Source organism: Sceloporus occidentalis, unplaced genomic scaffold (assembly GCF_023333645.1).
Source record: "Sceloporus occidentalis isolate IW3139 unplaced genomic scaffold, rSceOcc1.0.p SCAF_3, whole genome shotgun sequence".
Lineage (NCBI taxonomy): Eukaryota > Metazoa > Chordata > Lepidosauria > Squamata > Phrynosomatidae > Sceloporus > Sceloporus occidentalis.
This window is the reverse complement of record NW_028316983.1, coordinates 100,657,729-100,682,171: the sequence shown is the minus strand read 5'-3', so window position 1 is coordinate 100,682,171 and position 24,443 is coordinate 100,657,729. Positions and strand designations below refer to the sequence as shown.

General features: G+C 40.9%; 1 protein-coding gene across 2 annotated transcripts in view; it reads left to right on the top strand.

Moving 5' to 3' along the window:
* LOC149316487 (palmdelphin-like) overlaps window positions 1-24,443 on the top strand; it is a 69,936-nt gene that overhangs the window by 5,737 nt on the left and 39,756 nt on the right. The window contains exon 1 of one of the 2 annotated variants that reach the window (XM_089515648.1): window positions 18,958-19,022. The exons of the other annotated variant lie outside the window; for it this stretch is intronic. The gene's annotated coding sequence lies outside the window, so the exon portion shown is untranslated. Of the gene's footprint in view, window positions 1-18,957; window positions 19,023-24,443 lie in introns of those variants that run through there. 2 annotated transcript variants of the gene reach the window in all.

Below are 24,443 nucleotides of genomic sequence, written 5' to 3'. Positions count from 1 at the left end.
GTCCATCCAAGACTGAATTTGGGAAAGGAAAACCGGGGTTTTAACCCCATGTGATAGGGTCCTTGGTAAAGGCTTCAGATTTACATAACTGTTAGAATAACACATATTACTGGCATAGTCTTCATCTAGACCTGCAGGCCATACATGTTGAATTGCACTTAATGCATGTTTTATTCCCATGCTAATTTTAGCCTGGGCCATGCACAAGACTGATGGTGCAGTGGTTAAATGCTGGTTAAATGGTGAGTTTGATCCCAGGACTCCAAGGTGGACTCAGCCTTCCATCCTTTTGTAGGTTGGTAAAATGAGTACCCAGCTTGTTGGGGGCAATTGGCTTAGACTGTAAACTGCTTGGAGAGTGCTGAGTTCACTGATAAGTGGTATAGAAATGTAAATGCTATATTGTTATTGCTATTAAGTGTTGGACTAGTACACTGGGAAATCAGGGTTCGAATCCCCATTCAGTCATGGAAAGCCACTGGGTGACCTTGGACAACTCATATTCTCTCATTCTTATAGGAAGGCACTGAATGACACTCTGATGCCACCTCCACACCACCAGGAAGCCACACGGCTGACCACACATTTGGAGGCTTCCCAGCGTTTACACATCCTGTGCTGCTAAAACACAGAAAAGCCATAGCCACAGCGGCAAAGCCACGTTTTTCCTGGCTGAAAAACGAACGGCTTTCTGCCACTTCTTTTTCAGCGGGGAAAATGCCAGATTGGAGCTATGGCATCCAGTTGCTGCAGCCCCAACCCAGTGATCAAAGGGATAACCTTTGAGAGTATAACCATGCATTGTTATCATATATTAGATGGCCCTTATGGTCTCTTTGAACTCTGCATGATTCTATTAATCAACCTGATTGCACATAACAACAATAACAACAAAAATATATCATAATCTATATATTTGTCTGCCCATATCCTCCTGCCCATGTAAGCATTCCTTAACCTCATAATGGTTGGCTCTACCCAGGGTTGCTCAGCTTCTCACTTACAATCCTAAATCCAACTGACAGTTCCAGCTAGAGTAGACACATTAAATTGATAACATTGGGATATGGGAACTTGGTTAATCAACACTTATGTAACTTCCATTGGTTCAATGGCTGTATTCTGATTGGCACTAACAATTAGATATAGGCCAATATTAGAGATGGAAAGAATATTTGAGAATAGTCCCCCCAAAAAATGGTTTGAAAGCATGTTTTTTCAGGTATCAAGAAACCCTGACAGGAAGAATCCTGAACTGACAGTAATCTTCACAGTTCAGACCTTATTCTATATAAAAATTTGCATGCAGTTCTTTTGTGCAGAAGAAAAAGCTTTTTCTGCAGAGGAAACAGCATTTTCTGTTTGTTCTACATAAAATACTATAATTGGAAATGTAATCTGCACACAATTCTCACATAGCTTTCCCCCACGAAACAGTGTTTTCAATGCAGGAAAATGCATTTTCTGTGCAGAAAATAATATTTCTCTGCAGGAAATGTTTCCTGTATTATTATTTTTTTAAAATGCTGTTTTCTGTGCCAAAGAACCATGTATGAATTTTGCACAGAATAACCCCTAAATTGCAAATTGGCTTTGAAACTGTGTGGGAAGAAAATTGCTAAAATTATTGAAAATTAAAATTACTGATTGCTTCCTTATTGAAGAATTACATAACTACAAAACATAATATAGGGCTCTTTCACACTTACACAATGATCACACTTCGATTCCACTTAAACCGCCATGGCAACATCCTACGGAATCCTGGCATTTAAAGTTTAGGGAGCAGTATTTAGAATTCTCAGTCAGAAAGCACTAGTTTCTCCTTAAAACTTCAAATCCCAGGATTCTGCAGGTTGCAGTTGTAGCAGTTAAAGTATAATCGTAGTGCTATAATTGTGAAGTGAAAGGTCCCATGGTCTAATTTGGTACTAGGGATGCCAGTCACGTGGTAAATGTAACATCTTTAAAATATGATCCTGAAAATTGCATTCCACCTGCATGTGTGTCAGAGCAATATCAGTTTCCTTTGGCCAATTTATGTCAGCATGACTATATGACTGTATTAACTAAGGTGACCTCTTAGGTACTGAGCCAGGCTTCCAATGGACTGAATGTATGACTTACAAGAGGATCTCTATAGTTATATGATGAAGTATTAACAGCAGTGAGATCAAGGAGACCTTGGATACTTTATGTCAGTGGAGGTTGTGTTTTATGCCTGAAGTTTATACATTTAGTTCTTTCCCAAGGATAAAAGCAAGCTGTCTTGTAAATGGCTCCTAGGAGAACAAAGTAAAGGTTGGCATGACATCTGACGTTTCTTAAATGCAAAAATAAATTGCTAATAAGACCACATGCATCCAAAATGGCATTTTCTTTTGAATTAAATAAAACAATATCTTGGTGGTTTAAGAACAACACTGAGCTGGCTTCATTTCATTTATATTATTATACAGCAATAGGAACAAAATGTCAAATAAATACTCTAATCAGACCTTCAGCCATAAGTATGACTCCTGCAAAATTAAAGGATACTGTACTATTTTTTTTAAAAAAAAAAAACACTCAATATGAGCTCTAAACAAAGCTTCTTGTAATTAAAATCACGTATGACATTTCGTCTGAGTCTTTCTCCTGAGAATGTTTAAATTTAATTTTGTTTAGTAATAGAATCTCAGTGTCCTTCTGGAACGAACTTCTGAAATAAATCTACCTGGTCTTCTCTCTTTTGCCTCAGCTGGGATGCAATATTTTTTTTTAATGGACTTTGTTTCAGTTGGTATACAAACATTTCCATTTGGAATGGTGTTTTTTTTTCCTCCACCTGTTAGAATGATTTAGGTTTCTATGTGGCTGGAAGATTGTTATTGTTATTTAACTTTGAACAAGCCTGCAGATCAGATTTCCCCAGAGCCACTGGCCATGGGGGATTCTGAAACTTGTAGGCCTGCAAAAGTAATTCCCCACACTCTTTCCCCCAAGCCTTCAGATACGTGGAGCTGGGAGCAGAGCCTGCAAGAGGCAAGCTGATGTGGACCTTGGGGTTGTTTTGACTACCTTTGGGCAGAGAAGCCAACTAAGAAGCCATTGTATGTATGTGTGTGCACCTACAATTCCGATTTAGGGAGACCCTAAGGTGAATGTATCATGGGTTTTCTTTGCCAAATTGGTTGGGGGGGGGGGTTGCCATTGCCTTCTCTTGAGGCTGAGAGCGTGTGACTTGACCAAAGGGTTTCATGGCTGAGCTGGGAATCAAGCCATGGTCTCCATAGTTATAGTCAAATACTCAAACCACTACATCACACTGGCTTTTACATGGAAAAATAAAGAAAACCTAGGGCCTGGTCTACACTGGTGCTTTGCACTGGCCTGGCCACATACTAAGGTTGTGTGGGGGCAGAGCATCTGCATGCCCTGCAACCCTAGTACGTGGCATCAATGTCATCATGGCAGCCTCCCATCCATACGGGGGCCACCATGATGGCATCATGCATGTGCCATGTCCAAACAGGGCTCTGTGTGCGTGATGTCACCGCACCGCCCCAGGCAGCTTATGGAGGCCTGGGAGCAGCATGAGAAGGAGCTCTGAAATGGAGCTCCTTTTGGACACCACATTATTTCTGCAGCAGCCAAATGCAGGAACAATGCCAGGGAGAAAGGGGCAGGGCTGCCCCTTTGTCCCATGGCTGCAACTCCCGGGGTATCCAGGGGCATGAAGCCCCAAGGACACCCCTTTTCCGCACCATGGAGAAGCAGTATTTTTCCACTTCTCCATGGCCCAGAAAATGCAGTGCTGCAGGTGATAAAATGGGCGCCACAGACCCGCCCCTTTGGGGCAGTCTGTACGACGCCCCTGTCTGCAAAAGGCTCTCTCTGACAAAATCAATATGGTTTTGTGCATTCTGACATTATTTCTAATGGTCACACCTACACAGAGAAATAATTGTCATCTGGACTAAATCAAAGGCTTGCTGCATTGTATGTGATGAAATGGAATCATCTTTTCATGTGAAAAGCAATATATAAGTGTGTTCATATGCACAGATACTTATCCTGCGTAAGTAGTTTTTTCTGCATGTGCATGTATACACTGTGATTATTTATATTAGGATGCATAGTGAAGCAGAGGGCTTAATGTCATATCTAAAGCAAATGCCTTAATGCCATGTCTAGCCCACTAAGAATTAAATTCCAGCTGAATGCCTTCTGTTAATCCAGAAGGAGAAGGGCAGTGACTCAGGCTGTATCTGAACTGCAAACATAATGCACCACTTTAATCGCCATCGTTCAATGCTATGAAATTCTCAGATTTTTAGTTTTGTGAGGTATGTAGCTTTCTCTGTCAGAGAGCTCTGACACCAGAACAAACTAGAAATCCCAGAATTCTATAGCATTCAGCCTTGGCAGTCAAATTGTTGTCAAACTGCATTATTTCTGCAGTGCAGATGGAGCCTCAGAGACAAAAAAAAAAAAAAAAAATGGTGTAAGGGGCAGTGTACTGTCTTAAGTTCCCTAATAAAATTACCTCCCCTACTACAACTAGCTGGTGATGATCCAAGCCAGATCAAGTCATTTTGCTCCCTGAGAGAAACAACAAGATGTACCCACCCATGCCCCATTCCATATGCAAAGGGGAATTGAACTAGTCAATGAATTCTACTTCAACAGAAGGGATGGTGACAGTGCCTTCTATCACACCCGAGGAAAGTAGGCTAATTTAGAGGTTCAAGACAGATCATCTGGTGTGAATATGTCTGATTGGCAACATAAAAAAGAGGCTAAAGCCTGTACATGTGCTGAGGTTATGAATTCACTGTAAGTACCCTTTTTCACTGCACAGTTACAACACTGATTCGACATTAACTGACATAGCTGTATGTTGAAGAATCTTAGGAAGTGTGGTCTGGTGAGTACTACAGCTCTTGAACTGAGAGGTCTAAGAATTCCCCTCTGAACTGCAAATTCTAGGATCCCATAAGATGGACCAGTTGCATCACTAGCATTAGTGTCATCCCAGTGTGGTAACTCATGCTAGCACACCCAAGCTGCCTGGCGCACACCCCACCCAGTCCTCCTACCAGCCAGGCTGCTTCTGCCATGGTTAGGATGGACAGCCACTGCTTCTGCCCCTAAAAAGCTTTTTCCAAATGTAGCATGGCTGCTGGGTGAGCTGGAAAGGGAAGAGCCTTGCTTTCCTGCCTGGCCAGCAGATCCTCCAGACTCGGAAGGCAGCCCCTTCTCACCTGCAGCTGCTGGTGAGGGTGGGTTTCTGCTGCCACTTGGAAGCATTTTTCCCACTTAGCCAGCAGTCCTGCTGAATCTGGGCAGCAGCAGCAGCATGCCACACCCACCAGTGGCTGCAGCCAGTGGATGGCAGGGGCATCCTGGGTGACACAATGCGGGCACCCAAGGGGGTCTTGGGACAGACAAGAGCAACAGCTGCACCAGGCATTCATCCATTCTGAAGTGTCACCCAGTGTGGTTTGAACCTCCCACACCTCCCTAGTGACACCCTTGAGATGGATCCACGGCAGTTTAAGTGGTGTCAAAGTGCTATAGTTAACTAAGGCTAAAATGATGAGCTGGTCTGGCAGTTAAGAAAAGGAAGCTGTTTTTTTGTTTCTTTTCATTCAAACTGTGACAATGACATCTTTCAAGAGCATAGATATGTTACATTTTTGGACTTGTCACTTCTAGAATCCCCTCCAGCTTCTAGTAACTTTTTGGAAGTTAACTTTTCAAAACTGTACATGTTTAATTTTCAAACAAAGAAAAACCCTGCAAAACTGGCAAGGAGGTTCTGGGAGCTGAAGTAACTTTCTTAAGCTCTGGCCATAGTGTTTTGTTTTTTTTAAATAAAAAGTTACATGTGACACTGGCTGTGTTTTACATTTAACATGTTGATTCTTTAAAATAGAAAAAACAAAGACAAGTGGAAGGCCTGAAAATTACCAGGATCACAGCAGTTGTGGTAGGACAAGCATAATAAAACCTCAGGCAGTGGTATCACTAGGGAGATGTGGTGGTGTGACTTGCACAGGGTGACACTCCAGAAGGGGATGTCACCCAGTGAGGTGATACACCCTGGGGGAGCCGGCGGCTGCATTCTAGGTCACTCCTGTTCACTTTAGCTCACTCAGCTCAAATTTTGCAATGTTTATCGGTTCTATTTCTTGTTTTGCCATGTCTAGCTATCCCTGATTCATGCTTCTCACACTCCATGTTCCTATGTATTGTGCAGCTTTGGACTTTCCTTTCACCTCTGAACACATCAGCAACTGAACATCCTTTTGACTTGAGTCCAGTTGCATCATCAGCCCCAACACTATTCACAGTTGTCCTCTGCTCTACCACAGTAGCTTGTTGAGTTTCATCTGAGCTGCAAGTCCCATCATCTGGCACTTTTATTCTGGACTGTCTCATCATAAGGTTTCTACGCTAAAATACATTCAAAGGGGGTTCATTGTGCTTCCTTTTGAGCTGTACTAATAAGTGTTAGCTATGGTGCCATTGCCGTTGTCTCTTAGGAATTCCCTGCCAGTGTCACCCTGTACTGCTGCTGCCCAGCAGCTGTTTGGCACATGTAGTCTGCTTCCTCAACAAAAGCCTGTCTGACATGAAACTGCCTACCAGCAGTATTACTGCCATCAGTATAGACTCTTGCCTCACATGAGCACACAATCCCACAGCCACAGAAAGGTAGTGACATTGGTAGGGTATAATATTATCATCTTATATAAGGGTGTTAGATTCAGATTTCACAATGGATTTTATTAAAAGTTTGTCTTCTTGTGAAATGGATATGGATATATATATATATACAAAAGAAAGAAATACTGGTTTTGACCAGCTTAATTTGGAACATGGCTTACCCTAACAATGCTGAGAAGTGTAATTTTTTTTTTTATTCAGAGTCCTCAAGATTTCCTGGGAAGAGGAAATTACTATTAAACCAATATAAGTCTATAAAGAAACGACTCTGTTAGTCTGAAAAATCAGTATGGAAAGACTAACTGAAAGAAAGAAGTTGGTAGTACGAACTTTTGTAGACTAAAGTCTACATCCTCAGACGCAACATAAGTCTATTTATAGATTTTCCCATCATCTCTAGACTGAGAGCTGTGTGGGCACAGGGTGTGACTAATCCTAGACTGAAAAACAAAAATGCTTAATTAATACTTACACAAATAACAGCTTCTAATGTAAATTTCACTGTAAGGTCAATCATGAAATATATGATTAAAGGCCTTCATGTCCCAGCATGTCCCAAATTCCTAGCAAAAACCAATATGCAAGTATTTGACTATAAAGCAGACTGTGGAACTTGTGGCTTTTTGATTTTGTTGGATTCTGACATCCATCCTCCCCAACCACTATTCCAGGAGAATGGGAGATATAGTCCAACCATGTCTGGAAGGCCACAGTTCCCCACCTACAATAAAGCAATCTGAACTTTTGCCATTTATTTAAAAAGAACACACTTAATTTAATAAAATAAATAAATAAAGCTGCTTCCAGGTATCCACTACAATATGCATATAACTGATTGTTCCTTTCAAAGATGATGCAGCAGGTCTATAGCATATTAATTCTCTAGCTTCTGGTTCACTGAATAACATTATTGCATATATTTATTTTTGCTTCCACTTTGCAGTCCATGATCTCTTAATGAACATGGCACACTTCTAGAGAAACAGAATTGCAAATAGGCACTCACCATCTCAGACAAGCTGAGGAAATTCTGATCCCTTTTAAGGCTATCCTAGGCCAGGCAAATGATGCCCTCCAGATTTTTCAGGCTTCAGCTCCCATCTGTCTCAACCAGCATAGTCAATTACAAGGAATGATGTGAGCTATATACAGTGGACCCTTGTTATACGCTGGGGTTTGGTTCCAAGATCCCCCGTGTATAACAAAATCCGTGTATGCTCAAGTCCCATTAAGTATAATGACATAGCAAAATGGTGGTCCCTAATAAAAAATGGAACATCAAGGTAAATGTATACTTTTTTGGAACATTTTCAAACCGTGTATGCTTAAATCCGTGTATAAAAAATCCGTGTATAAGAAGGGCTGACTGTAGTTCAAAACATCTATAGGAGAACGTGTTAGGAAAAGTTATCCTTTGTGGAATCAGCTGATCCTCATGCATCTCCCTAACTTAAATCAGAACTCCCTGACTTAAGTCAGTAGTATCTACCATCCCTGTCCTTTTCTCAGTGTTCCGGCATAGTCCTCAGCTCCAAAAAGTGAAACAAGTAATGTCCTTTTGCATATGCTTTAATATGAAAACTGTAAAATATTTTTTTTAAAAAAAAAAATCACAAGCAACTACAGGAACAAGATACAACAGACTTCTAGATGAAAATTTGTGGCACAGACAGAGACCCGTCTAATAAAGTCATCCATGGTTCATACATGCCTATATGTCAGCTGACTTTCAGAACTTTTGATTAGTTGCCACTGAACATCTGAACTAATTCTCCTAAAAAGTGGTTTTTGTAAAGAGAAAGGAACATGCCATCTGTGGTTGCTGTTTCATGGGCATCCATGTGAAAATCGGCTGTCACTGTTCTACAGGGGTTGACAGTGTGCACCTTTCCAGATGTTATTGTATCATGCTTTCCATGATTAGCGATACTTGGCTGATGGGAGTTGCAGTCCAACATCATGTTCTCCATCCTTTCTTTAAGTAGCATGGACAGTGCAAGTTGTACATGTGATAAGTACAGACTAACTACAGTGCTATGGAATTCTGGGAATTGTAGTTTATTGTGGCATCAGAGGTCTCCGACAGTGAGGGCTAAATCTCTCACAAAACTACAATTCCCAGAATTCCATAGCATTAAACCCTGGCAGTTAAAGTGGTGTCAAACCGGATTGTTTCTGCAGTGTGGATGCCCAAGTTTCCAGTCTGCTTTTATTCCTGCTACAACCCACTCTTTTTTTTTACTTTATATGGTGGCACTAAGGCTAGCTCTTAGTCCTTAGAACCTTTCAACTACCAGTTATTATGATTCCACTTTCACTGCCTTGATTCCATCCCATGTAATCCTGGGATCTGGAGTTTAGGGAGAGGTATTTAGACTTCTGTTCCAGAGATCTCCAATGCCTTGCCAAAAAAAATACAAACTACAGAATTCCATAGGACTACAGCCATGATAGGTAAGGTGGAAGAATAGCACAGTTATTATGTAGTGTAAAAGCGCACCTGATTGCAACATCAGAGATAGAATAGTCACAGGTGCTCTGAAAGCTATTGCATTTATGCTGCATTCTTTCTCTAAGGATGCCATTGCCATGAGGAAGATTAGGATCCCATGAGGAAGATTAGGCTGACAGAGGGTGACTGACCTCACGTTTCGACTTTATAGCTGAGGACAGTTTTGCAACCAGGTGTCGCTGGTCCTGGTCTGGCAAGCTCATGATGACATAATAGACATTCATTCAGTTGTTAGATTTATATCTCACCATCTTCCAATGAACTCCAGGCAGCTTAGACCGTTTTCTACCCACTGCTTAATTTACTCACATAGTAAACGTAGGTTAGGAAGAGCAAGTGTTATTTGTCCCAAGTCAATCACCAAAGACTATGCATGGTTCAGTGGAAATTAGAACCTGTGTCTACCAAATCAACATCTAACACCCTAAACACCACAGTGCACGGGTTCTCAGTTGTTGGACTTTGCAAAGTTCAAAATCCTTGGCGGACCACATGCAGTCCCCAAGGACATTTTGAGCCCCCTCAACATCCCCCATTGAAAAACTCTTAGATTTTACAAGAAGAATAGCTGCATAATTTCAGCCACACAATATACACATCCTGTTTTTGTCTGAAAGTTAGTTTGGACTGTGTTAAATTATATTACTTCCAATACTTTCAATTACTTTTTGCTAGCTTTGCAATTAAAACATAAAGTGAATGAAAGCATTACAAATTCCAGGGTTGCCAGGTCAGGAGTATACCACGCCCTGAAATTTGGGTAGCACAATCTGAGACCTAGGGATGACCCCTTGTGATGTCCTGGTGATTAGAAATGGGATGTCATGTAGCACCTAGAGGTGCTACAGAGATCACTGAACAAGGGTCAGACCCTGGTGATGTCCTTAAGCATGTTTCCTTAAGCAACAACCACAGATGGATAGAGTATGCCCTTCAAATGAGAAAACACAAGAACATACAAAGAAAGAAGCCAATCTATGTCTTTACAAGATGGGGGAAATGGAAACATATCATTTTGTCAGCCGCCATTATTGCATGCCTTGTCAATCACACAACTGGGGCTGCTTCTGCTATCACACTCACTTCTGGATTCCCTATTAGCTCTGCCATCCTACCCTATGCCTCACCCAGCATGCCTTAGGAGGGGGGAGTTCATTTCATTTTTACTTTTTAATATTCTGTTAATGTAATTAAAGTTTTAAAAAAAGAAAGAAAGAAAAGTAAAATAGAAATAGAAAAAAATTAAATCAAGCTGCTTTGGAAGCATGACAGGGAGAATAGGAGACTGTGAACCACATGACTTCACGTATTGCAACTGCTGCTGCAATATCATTTCGCACATGATTAATAGCACTGCTATGCAATTGGTACATTATTGACAGATTTCCCTCTTCAGTGAAAAGGGATGCCTTAACCACCTATCACAGACACAGCAACTATAAATTGCAATCAACATCATGTGATAAGTATTGCCAAAGGCACTATTTTACCACTGTAATTGCAGTTTAAAAGTCATGTGTGATAATCTCCTAAACCTAACAAATAAGGAATGCACACCCTCTTTTCATGGCAGGATTTTTACCCTCAGATTTCTTCCCTCATCTGAGAGGACCTAAGAAGAGGGACTAGTTTCAAGGATCTCTGTACTCTAATTTTAACACAATTTGAAAACGCACCAGTGACAAACACACTGCATCCTCCTAGTTAAATGCTCCTTCTTCAGCAAACAAGAGCTGTGGCTAAAGGCCCATCTGAATAAAAATAGTGTTTGCCTGCCAGTGGAAAGACAAGAGAGATGGAGCCAGCCTGGCCTTCCTTAATAGAGAGATCCAGAACTTGGGAATGGCCTCTAAGAGCTTGGCAAGAGTACTATGAGATGACAGTGAAAAAATCCTGCTCTTACTAGCAGCCACAAACATGGAGCAGTCAACATACTGAATTGGAATAGCTATAAACGCACCGACACCAGAAGTGACAGCCCAAAATTTGGCCGACACAGGAGACAATACTGGGAAACCATAGAGATGATTGCTAGTTTCATCTGCCTAGCAGAGGCTGCTATTAAAATCTGTCTTAAGGGCATGTTGTGTCTATGAGAGACAAAAAATATATATACAACAAAACAAGTACCGATATAGTGGAACTAGATCACAAAGGTCCAAAATAATGACAGGGCTTGACTTTTCCTTGTGGCCATTTCTAATGAACTCTGTATGTTTTCCCCTTAATTAATAATCTTCCACCAATACTACTTTCTTGCATTGTTAGGAAAAGGTAATGACATCCAAGAGGAGTGCCCAGAGTTCTGAGTAGGCTACAGGAGAAAGGGTAACCTTAATTAAATTTTGCTCAGCTCTTTATCACAATGCTGCATGAGGATGTCAGTCACTCAACAGCTGCTTCCTCAAAGTAAGACCGAGGGTGGAGGAGAGGGTGTCTCATTAAAGCCAGAAACTGACATTTAAGGCTCTAGGGAAAGAAAAGATCAGCATCATTTTCCTTTCCAAAATATTGCATGGAGAACAAGGCAGAAAAGATCTTTGCAGCAGTTGAAAAATGACAGAATGCCATCCAAGGGTCAGGGTGCCAAAAAGTGTTATTTACATGGACAAATGCTATATGCTTTGTCAGAATGGCCAAGGTTTTTTGTGTGTGTGTTTGTGTGTGTCCCTGGCAATTAAGCTGTGGTGCCAGTGGCTCTGAAAATCATGGTAATATGCTGAGATGTTGTCCTTCCATGCAGAAATGTAGGCCATTATCCAGAAGGCTAAGATTAAGGTCATTCAGGACTGGAAGACAGAGATTAAAGAAACAACCACAACAAACACAGAGACTCAACAATGTTATTTTCGTCATGTCACATTCACTTGCATATTCACTCAAGGTTTCTTATCCGTTGCACCAAACAAAAGCACATTAACAAAGGGCACAAAGAAAGGCCAAGGAGAATATGTTGAGATAACCTTCTTTGCCTGTGCTTTTCACAAATGAGGGCAGGATTCTTATCATGTGTTTTTAGATGATATCCACTTACGTTTCATTATTTTTATTTATTCTATTTACTTATTCAGATATTTATATCCTTCCTTTCTCAGGGCAGCATCTCAGGGCAGCATACAATAAAACCAATCTCACAAATTGAAAATAGTATAAAGGATTAAAATAGTTGTGAAAGGATAAAGACATATTAAACAATTATCAAATTAAAAGATATATTTAAAGGGTTAAAATAGCTTAAAATGAATTGAAACCATGAACAAAGAAGGTTCTGGGCTTTTTTTTTAATGAATCAGGCTCCAAAAGCTATCATAAATAACCATGTTTTTACTTGGGACCTAAGCAGAAGCAATGCTGGCACTAATCAGGCCTCCAAGGAGAGGGTGTTCCATAGTTACAGCAGAGAGGGCCCTGTTGTCTTCACACAACATATCGCTCTGACTGATAGGACATGGAGAAGCACTCCTCCAACTGATCTAAAATCTTAAGCAGGTACATATAGAGAGAGGTGTTTCTTCAGCTATCAAGGCCCCAAGCCTTTTAGGGCTTTAAATGGCATTGCCAGAGCCTTGAATTCAGGCCAGAAATGTATTGGCAGCCACAACAATTCCTTTAAAACTGGGTTTTGTCAGCAGTCTACCTGCTGCATTTTGCACCTGCTACAGTTTCTGAGTTGTCTTCAAGGACAGAGTGCAATAGTCCAATCAAGAGGTTGCTGGCACATGGACTACTATGGCTAAGTTATACCTATCCAGAAAGACAGGTATAACTTGTGGTGAACCAGTCTGAGCTGGTACCAAGCACCTCAAGCCATGGAGTCTGCCTGGGTCTCCAGTGACAAAGGTGGATCTAAGAATATTCCCAAGCACTTGTGTCTTCAGGGAAAGTGCCACCCCACCCAGGGCAGTCAGCTCACCCATTTCCTGGCCCAAGAACCACCAGTCCTCAGAGGCTTCATCTTATCAGGATTCAGCTTCAGTTTATTGGCCCTCATCCAGTCCATTACAGCATCCAGGCACTGGCCCAGCACCTCCACATCCTCAGCCAACTGCAATGACAAGGAGATGTAGAGCTGGATATCATGAGTATACTAATAGCACCCCACCCCAACTCTCTCCCAGCAGTTTCATATAGTTATTAAACAGCATGAGGGATAAAAGGAATCCTGTGGTACCCCACAAGTTAGTGGCCATGGGACTGAACAGGAATCCTCTGATTCTGTTCTCTTGAAGCAGCCTCACAAATAGTAATGGAACCACCACAAAACCAGATCTTTCTACTCCCATCTGCTGGAGCCCACTCCAGTAAGATACTAGGATCAATAGCATCAAAAGCCAATGAAATTCAGAAAGATCAAACAGCTAGCACTCCCCACATCTTTCACCTGTAGTACATAATCATAAGACATTTCAGTTGTGTACACTAGCCTGAAACCAGATTGACATGAGGCCAGATAATCTGCTTCCTCCAAGAACACCTGAAGTTGCCCAACTACCACACATTCAAGCACCTCGCCCCAAAAGGGAATATTTGCATATGCCAGTAATTGTCATTTATGATCCCTGTTTTGTACTGCTCTTAATTTGATTGAGATGTGGCTCATATTTATTACATTATTTTAATACTTGCAAATTTGGTTCAATATCAAAAGCTAGGGTATATCACTCTCTTGAACAAACTGTGAAATAAAACAAATAATAAATCTCTGTTATTGAAGACCTGTGAGTTTTTATATTTCAGTTTGAGGTTCAGGGACATTAAGCATGCATAAGGAAAGAAGCCAATCTATGTCTTTGCAAGAAGAAAGAAAAGGGATATTGTCATAAAGGCCAGCATTTAATTCCAATAATACTAACAAAATCTAATAACACACAAGAGGAAAAAGGTACAGTTAGCACAGTGAATGGATAGTGGCGCGCTAAGCATTTACAGGAAACTCAAAATAAGAAAAATATATAATATGGGCTGAGACTTGTGTGAGAGCCAGTGCTTAGAGTGCTGGACAAGGATGTTGGGAGTTGAGAGTTCAAATCCACACTGATCCGTGGAAATCCCCCGGTGACCTTGGGCAAGTCATGATCTCTCAGCCCAATGGCACACCAACTTCTAGTTAAATCTTGACATCAAATCCCCATGATAGGTTCACCTTATGGTCATCATAAATCAGAAACAACTTGAAGGCGCACGACAACAGGTAGACAAGACTTTGACTTTGTACTAGTATGGAAGTTTCGTGAAACTGAAGTGTAAACCGAACCTTCAGTATAATAATAATATAAAAAAACAACCTGACCTTCAATGTAATAATATTAAAAAAAACAATGTCAGTGTCTTTCTTGATTATTCTTTCCAGGCCCACCTTTACTGACTGTTCTGATATGCCTCAGCATGTCTATACATGCTCTGCTTGAACAGGAACCATTGTGGTTTTCACCTTGATTTTCTCATTCAGTGAAAGCCAGTAGGGAGAAGAGACAAATGGGAAATAAAAATATGCACAAAAATAATCAGAAGAGTCACTTAAAGGTAAAATCTTCTTCCTTCTCTTCTTATTTTTCTTCTTCAAAAGTTGGGCATTGACACAGGAAAGATTTTTCAGTGGTTTGAGCATTGCATGGGTTCTATTCTCTGTTCAGCCATGGAAAACCACTGGGTGACTTTGGGTGAGTCACACACTCTCAGCCCCAGAAACTCTCATGTTAGGTTAGCATTAGGGTCAACATAAGTCAGAAATGACTTGAAGATACACAGCAACAAAGTGCCCTTCATACTGCTCATGCAGTGCATATCAAAGGTGTGATTTATAATAACAAGCATGCTTATGTCACATCATTGAAAAGCATCAGTATCTGATCTTCAATGGAGTCTGTCTATAAACATTTTTGGTGTGGTTTCCTCTAAAATACTCCACCCACACCTTCCACAAGTATACAAGTCGATTTCCAACATGAAGAGAAAACTTTCACAGCAAGGAAATCCTTTTCTGATTCCAATAACAGATGCAAGTGCTCTGAATTAAATTCTTTTTGCCATTTTCTAACTGCATTGCACCCTTTTCCTTTGACAGTACAGCACACAAAGAAATGGTGGCTGACCAGCAAAATAAAGCACAGATTGGGAAGAGAAGGGAAGCAAAAAGCACTCTTGGAATATTGCCTTTTATGTGTAGTGGTAATTTCCAAGAAATCGTTTCAGGAGCGATACTCATACCTTAAGGAGGATATTGCCCAGAACCATTTGGGAAACCTTGTGGCACAAGATTTACAGTTGGTTGTCAAATACGAGACCCACAGCAATTGCAAAACTTTCAAGCAGAGCAGAAAGCTTTGCTGGTCCTACACCTAAACCATAAACCAACTTAACACAGATTTCATTAGAGATTTTGCTCATAAACTACTGAGGATGATTAGATTAAAGGCAACAACACATTACTCATTTGGTAAAGGGGAGTGGTTAACATACTGCTTAACGTACAGTTTCCTTTTTAACATGTGGTCAAAGCTCCATAATATTTACTATTGTTCCAATGCAGTTTTAAAAACATCTTCTAGAAAAAGGCAGCCCACTTGCTTCCTAGCTGTGTGCTGTAAATCCTGCTGTTGGATTATTAATGCTATATCATGAGGAGCTCTTAACCCACAGTATCACAGAGCAAGGGCATCACTACAGGGGAGTAGGGGGTGCTGGCCGCACCAGGTGGCACTCTAAGGGACATGACACAACTGTTCTGCAAACATCTGCCTTTTGGCACAAGTGAGCTGTGGTGTTGGCCTTCATCCCTGTAAAATGCTGGAGCTCAGTTAAAGAGGTGGGAATCAGTGGTATAAAGATCAGTGGGAGGATAAATAGGGTTTTTTTTTTATTAAAAATGTTAAATTTTGAAAATTTTAAGTTAGCATTTTATTTTATTTTTTATTTGTTCTTTAAAAATTTCTTTAAATTGCATATGTCACAACTATTTCCGTTATATTCAGTGATATATGGGAATTACAATTTTTGAGTAACATTAGTACAAAAAAAATCATTACTAAGGATTCTGTATGGTGTGGTGTGAGTTATCACACCGCCAACCCTAGTGACATCACTGCCACAGAGCCACTTGTCGGTATCATTGTCTTATTCATAGGATAGGTTGAGGAAAACCTTTCTCTTGCCTGTTAAGCTACTCATAAATAACTCCCACACAGGAAAGGTCTACTATCATGCCTGAACTAGAAGGAACAAGGCTGACCCAACCTCATAAGCAGAAGTAGCAGCCCAATACATCAGGCATCAAACTAAAGATATGAGGGCCTCTGCTGAAACAAGACAGGAGAAAGTAGGCTAAAACATATACATGCATTTTCAGGTGCTGGAATGGTCACTCGGAAACCTTCTTGTTTTGCTCTGGTGCTTTAAGCTACAGTCAATCAATGGGCTCCTCCAAACCCATTTTTCCCCAGAGATATGAGAAACAAAATTTGCCTTGAGTAGTACTGCCTGGTAGCTCCTGTCTCAGTAAGGTGACGAATGCACTCAAGTTTTAGTCTGAATCTTAAAAGTTATTTTGCTAGGATTTGGCTATCAAAATGCTGAAGCTATTTGGAGACATGTTTCAGCACCTTGGATAGGTCCACTAAAGATTAGACTGAAACCCAGAACAGATTCACCATCTCACTGACACAGAACCCAGCAGCTGCTGATGTTGTTGGGAATGCGGCGAATACTTTACTTTGGTGTGTCCTAAGCAAGGCCAGTCAAAAGGCCAAAGAGACTTAAACCTGGATTTCTCAAGTCCCAGTCCAACAGCCTTAACCACTATACCACACTGGGTGTCATTCAAAATATTTTCATGACATCTGGATGGCTGTTTTACTTCTATATAGGAATAGCAACATTGTGTAAGTGAAATAGTTCTCCACCCTGTATGAAACACCCTATATTTAAAAGGCAAAAGGGAAACAAGTCTGCCACATAAAACATTTACAGATCTCCTTCACAGAGATGTTATATGCCTGTTACTTTTCCAAAAGTATGCCAGAGTTAACAGAGTAAAGCTGAACGGTAATAAACAGTTCTCTTTTTTTCCACCTTCCAAGATTTGACAGAGCAGTTATGAATAGAAGTAGGAAGGGTGTTCCACCAAGAGGAACACAGTTACGGAAACTTTATTCTAGAAGTACAGGGAGTGGAACATCTTGTTACAAGGGGAAAAGACAAACAGCACTTGTCACTTCCTTGGATAAGATTATCTCAACAAAATGGTCCAGAACAATGTTAAGAGAGATGTTCAGCCAGGTGGAGAGAATGGAATAACTTCTCTGAATGCTTCACGGTCATTTCCCTGACACTTGGGCTGTTCACACCATAGATGACATAATCTGGTATACAGCAGAAACTTACCCCATTCTTGGGCTCAGTCCATAACTAAGCATGCTATCTCTTGATTTTTCTCTCACATTCTGCATCCCAGTTTTGTAGCTAGCCAGAGACCCCCAGAAATGGAAGGACAGGTGAGTTTAGAATCTCTCTCTCTCTCTCTCTCTCCCTCTCTCTCCCTGCTTTCTTCTCTTTTATACATACACACAGATATTCAAGGATGAAAACCTCTGTGGATCCAGTTACTTGATAACTAAGAAGCACTATTGCTCATTTTCTAGGGTCAGAGTTCTAGAGTTCAGTGGTGCACTTGATAGTAAGCTTGCATTATTGTTCTACAAGGGCCCCCTCTTAAGATGGTCATGTTATTATTTAAGGGCCAGTGTGCTGTAGTACTTAACAGTGATGGATTATTGGAAGATCCAGGTTCTAATTCCCAATGAACCATGACATCTCTGGATAACATTCTAGTAGTCCCTCTTTCATAGCCTGCCCTATAAGAGAAAAATGGGGAGGAAGAGGAAGAAAGCTATCGATGCTACCTTGAGCTTATTGGAGGAAAGGTAAGGTGTAGAGAGCAGAGGTAATGATACCACCTCGCTTATTTCCAAATATAGTAACCCATCCCCACTGACTTTTAACCCATTCAGTGGGCCCTAGATATCTGCCCCCAAATCCTTCCCTAATGGCACTATTGACAGAGTTTGGTCATGCTGAACTGAACTGAGCTGTGGATAGAGCTGAGGCTGAGATTGAAGAGGACAAATTCTGAAAAGCATGCCTCTGGACTTTCTACCATACTAGGATATCCATGGGTTGTGTGGTTTCACCTTTTGTTTTTAATTTTTAATATTAAATTTTAATATAGCTAATTTATTAAAATTAATATTTTAATTATTTTAAACCTGATTATTTTTAATTAATTATTCCATTGTCTTGTGCCCTCCTCTCACAATTCCCCCTTACACAGGAACACACACATGCACATCTTTAAAAACACTTCTGGTGGACCCTGAAGTTGGCCGAAGCCCAATAACTTTACCCTTTCTATCTATAAATCACCAACAGTTCAGTCTATCAAAGGTCATTCTAAGTAATACAGGGCTGATTCTTTTATTAACTACATAAAGCAACAATGTTGTGAACACTCAAAGTCCGCTTAAAGACCGCTGAATTTGGAAGCTTTTATTCTGCATAAGAGAGTGCCCCTATAGCACTGTACACTCACCAGCTTTTTCTGACAACTGGACCAAATCCCTTTATCACAATCAAATCTGGACTTCAGAGTTTTAAAATAAGCAGCTGCTCCTATGCTGCACCAGTCCCTTGCTGTTTGTTTTAGAGTGTTATTCTTTTCTTAGGTTTACTCCTCAGCCCACATAAGGCTCTTCTGAGTAAATATCATGATGCCAGACTGTGATTGCTGAGAAAGACTGCCAAGGTTTGTGGTTTTGTTTTTTGTTTTTAAAAACTGGTTTCTTTCCCTTTCTTTCCCTTTCTTAACTTTGATGGCCTCCGACAACTGATCATTGTCATCTCTGGGACACTCAAAGCTTCACTATGGTTTTCTGCACACCAGGCTGCAATGAAGGCACATGAATCAGACAGGTTGTGGCTTTCTTGTTTGATTTTCTCCTTGATACATTTTGAGGAGGAATTTAGATGCAAGGCTCATGTTAAGGAAGAAAGATAAAATAGATTTAACATATTGGTACATATTTATTGTTTTTGGCCAGGCAGTAATCCTGCAGATAATTGTTCCACAAAATAAATCATGTTTGCTTCAAGCAATCAGCATAGTGTAATTCTCAGACTAAGGCTCTTTTCCCATATCACAAAGCATCATGGAAACCATAGGAGAATACTGTCCATGTGGTGCATAGCACTCACACTTTTTTACTGGTAGAGGAGAAAATGAGCAGAAAGTCCAGTGTATTTATGAATTAATAGGAGCTCTTTCTTTTGCCACAAATGATACAAGTTGAGTCTCCCTTATCCAAAATGCTTGGGACCAGAAGTGTTTTGAATTTCAGATTTTCCCCCACAGATTTTGGCATATTTGCATATACATAAGATATCTTGGCAACGGGACCCAGGTCTAAACATGAAATTCATTTATGTTTCATGTACACCTTATAAACATGTACTCCTTATAAACATAGCCTTGAAGTAATTTTCTACATAATATTTTAAAAATAATTTTGTGCATGAAACAATGTTTGTGTACCATCAGAAAGCAAAGGTGTCACTATTTCATATGAACAGTTTTGGATTTTGGATTATTTCATAATTCCAGAAAAGGGATACTCATCCCGTAATATTATATAAGTGCTAGTATACTACTACTATATAAGCACTAGATTTATCAACTGCTGCACTGATAGAATGGAACAGAAGAACTTGTTTTTGTTTTTTAATATTACAACTCCCAGGATCCACTAGCCATGCTGATTAGGGAATGCTGTGATTTGTAATCATAAAACGTTACTTTTTCAACATTAATCAGGGATAAAATCAGTCACTCAATCTATCTTTTGCTACAGTAGGAAAGCATTTGAAATGTGGTGCTGGATAAGAGTTCTATGGATACCGTGGACTGCTAAAAAGACAAAAAAAAAATGGGTTCTATAGCAAATCAAGTCTGACTTCTCTCTAGAAGCCAAGATGACTGAGGCTATCCTACTTTGGCCATATTATAAGATGTGACTCAATAGAAAAGACAGTGATTCTTGGCAAGGTAGAAAGCAGTAGACAAAGAGTAAGACTGTATTCCAGATGGATAGATTCAATCTAGGAAGCTGCGGCCATGAGTCTGCAAGACCTGATCAGGGTTGTTGATGATAGAGTGACTTTGTAGTCTCTCATTCATGGAGTCACCATAAGTCAAAGTTGACATAATGGCAGTTAACAGCAAGTACAAAGAAAGACCCTGGTGTCCAGCTCTCCCAAGCCTGCCAATGCTTCTTCTGTAGTTCCTGGATGTACCAGGGGTCCCAACCAAAAGGAAGGGGTACAATTTGCCGTCCTTTGCATTTCACCATCTGATGTGGGTGCCTCACCCTGACTAATTGAAAAATCAGCCCAAGTTTGAAGGAAAAAAGAATCCTTGTAAAATTCTGGATAGTCCTGCTTGCCCCTACTTATATCTAGAGGCAGCTGTCCTTCTGCTCAACCCACTTTTACTCAAGTATACAGATTTATTAAACCTTTTGAAGCTGATGGGATTAAATGAGTTTAAATCCAGTCATTAAATATAAATATAGGTTTTGACTGGGCTGCTAAGACATATAAAGACAGGTACAGGCAGAAGTACAGACGTGTATACTAGTGAAAGTTACAGACTTTTTTATTAGTACATGAATTGCTTTTTTTTAAAAAAAATGGTGTATATATAGAATACAAAACAGTATTTTCCACACTTAAGCTGTGATACTGGAAACTTCATTAAAAGCAAAGTAATTCCATTGTTTGAAGCAGATATTGTGTGGCAAGTGATTAAAACTTCCATTTCGTCAGATATGTGTATGCAAAAATCTGAGTATAAGAAAATAAAGCTGGCATTTTTAAAAAGGAATGTCACAATACAAAGCAGTTGAAAAGCAAGCCACTGATGCCTAGTCAAATTGGTTTTCTTTTATCAAAGGGAACTTTCATATTCCACACAGAAACAAAATTTATTCCTCACACTGTTATTTGTTTGTTTTTGTCAACAAGTCATTCTTTGGTTCAGAAAGATATATTTTGCTTCAAACTGCAGTTCTGATTGATCAAAGCATGACTGCCTTAACTTTTGTGGGGTCTGCACAGGCCAGAATACCCCAGGAGTATTCTGGGCCTAGAACTGCCCCAACGCCCACCTGTTACCTGACACTCTGGAGTGATGGTGGGTAGTTGCTCACACATGTGTCCCACTGTGCCACTCGCCATCGCTGCTGCAGGTCATGCCCTCTGAGGCCAAAAACAAGGCACCCAGCATTGACCACATGGCTGGGCACCTTCATTCTGACTTCAGAGGGAGAGACTCACAGTGGTGATGACAGGCAGCACAGTGGGACATGCATGTGAACAGCTGCCTGCTGTCACTCTGGAGCACTCCAGATCTTCTGAGAAGATTCAGAGCAAAAGGTGAGGTTTTGTTTTTTAATTTGGCTTAAGAGGATAAATGGCATGCTCAATGCTGAATTGGCCAGACATTGTCCAAACAGTTCACACCAGAACTGACACTGTGAAGACAGCAATAGCAATAGCAGCTTTATTTATATACCGCTTCATACCACCTAAGCAGTCTCTAAGCGGTTTACAACTGTAACCTAATTGCCCCCCAACAATCTGGGTACTCATTTTAGCAACCTCCTCAGAAGGATGCAAGCCTGAGTCGAGCTTGAGCCCTTCACTGGTATTGAACTCGCAACCTTGTGGTTTGTGAGTGATTGGCTGCATTACAGGCATTTAACCACTGTGCAACCAGGGCAGGGGGAGGACATAGCATTTGACCCATGCAGACATGGCTCGTGACAAAAGATCAATGTACATCCAAAGCAAGGACAGCCCTACCAATAGTCGGAGTAAGGTAGTTACCTCAAACCACAAATTCTGAATGTCATAGAAGGGCAACAAGTTATATAATTTATTATTTTAGCACCAAGAACAAAGCGAGAGGCATTTGTTGGGCTTTCAGTCTCCTGTGCCTAAATAAGCTGACTGGCTTTGGGTACTAACTATGCATCTTGATTTAGGGGAGGGAGTTAGAAGCAGATTTGCTGCCCCACATCAAGCAGCAAAATGTACTGGGATGGTCCTGATATGAACATTGTTGTTTCGGCATGTCATGGTGCCTGGGCAAAGCATTGTACCTTGGCAGTCCATATGCAGTAACTGTAGGATCATCAGCACATTCTGTCCAACATACAACAATGATTTTTCAGCACTCCCTAACTGCTCTTCATTAAAAGTAGCACAGAATTCCATAGGCTGCCAAAATAAAGTTGCTTCGGGTCTCTTTGGAGGTATGCTGTTTAAATGATGCATGGGTCCTAAGAGTCCGGAGGTCGCGCCAAAGCCAGACACCATTCCTAAGCACTGGAGAGCAGCTTTGGTGCAGCTTCCAGATTCTTAGGGTACATGCATCATTTAAATAGCATACCTCCAAAGAGACTCAAAGCAGCTTTATTTTGGCAGTCTGTAACAGGCCATAGTTACTTAAAGACTGACAACTATATCAGCTGCCATGGCTACAACCCACTTTATTAAATGCCCAAATTTTAGGTTGGAGCGAGAGGTTTGTCAATAATGAGATCAGAGAGAGGGAATAAAGGAAGAAATTATTAAAAGTGGCAATTACATTGAGGCCTCAACGCAATCCTGCCCCACATACATCCAAAGAGCAGGCAAGACATCATTACAAACAGCTTCCCAGAAAGAATGGAATGAGTGCATATGGAGGCAACAGCAACCAGAAAAACTCAAGGAGCTGTATTGCAAAAACTTCTTTAGAGCAGTCTGGGGAGCCCTCAGTTAGTTATCTTCCTTTTTCTTTATTGCAATGGGGAACGCTTTTGAAACTGTTCCCAGAAATGGCGCCTCCTGGAACACATCGGGAACCCGATGGGAACGCCGGCGGCAGCGGCGGCATTCCACCGTGCGGTAAACTAGCGTTCTGGTTCCCATTGGGTTCCCATCACGCTCCGTGCGCGCCCGCGCTCGTGCTCGTTAGAACACATCGGGGGACGGTTTTGCCCCCATGCGATAACCTTCTAGCTCTCCAGCCAAAAATTCTAAATAACCATTTCTGAACTGCAAATCCCAGGATTTCATAGGATGTTGCCATGACAGTTAAAGGGGAATGATCCATACCACCATAACTGTAATGTGAAAGGGCTTTTGGTGGGGAGGGAGGTTTCAGTCCTCCTAGTCCACATACAGTGGCCCCAGCCTGCAAGTGGATTGCTTATGCTTATCCAACGTAAAAAAGGAGAGTGACTTTCTCAGCAACATACTACAGATTTAATGTATTCATCAGGAGTCAACCTCTCTGACTATCAAGAGAGTGAGATGGCTCTCAAGTTTTAATTCAGAAAAGTAAGTGTGCCACAGCTATCAGGTTTTCAGGAAGCGTCATTTTAGAAGACGTCAAAAAATGTGGAATGAAGAGACAGCTGGTACAGTCCTTATACACTGACTGGGATTAGTCCATGCAGTTATTTAAAATTGCCTGTAGGAGCAAGACTCTGGGAACCACCACATCCATATTCATATCCAGCTGCTACTGTTGTCATGATGCAGTGGAGGGGGGGGGGGGGAGAGGATTAAGATTATCTAGTTCTATGATTTTTCTTTTTCAATTAAGATTATCTAGTTCTCAAAAACCACCCCCTACTTCCTACAACCTTTGTTTCAAAATGTGCTGTGATAAGGTACTGTGACAGCAAACTCCTACAGCAAAATCCTTTACGAGCTAGAACTGAATACAGAAAGTATGTGGGGGTGGGTGGGAGGTGGACCCAAAACAAGAATGCAATCAGCAGGCCAGATCAAATGACTAGAAACATTACATTCATCAGTCAATGTCTGTTGGGTTGAGAGAAATGTTTGCTCATGACCTGTGAGAGAAACCAGCTCAAAAACAAAGTTTAAACAGAGTGGATGCAATTTTTTTATGGACAACAAGCTTGATAGAAGTAGCTGCAAAGGAAACTATTTTAATTGGCAAATCTCTTAAACCCCTCTTCCAGGAATCTTGCCCAGACTGTGGCTGTTGAAGTTTCTGGGCATCAGGAGGTGATATCTTGGTAATGGCACCATCATAGACAAAGTGGGCTTAAGGCCAGACGAAACAGACAGCTGGCTAGTTTCTCCTTTTGCC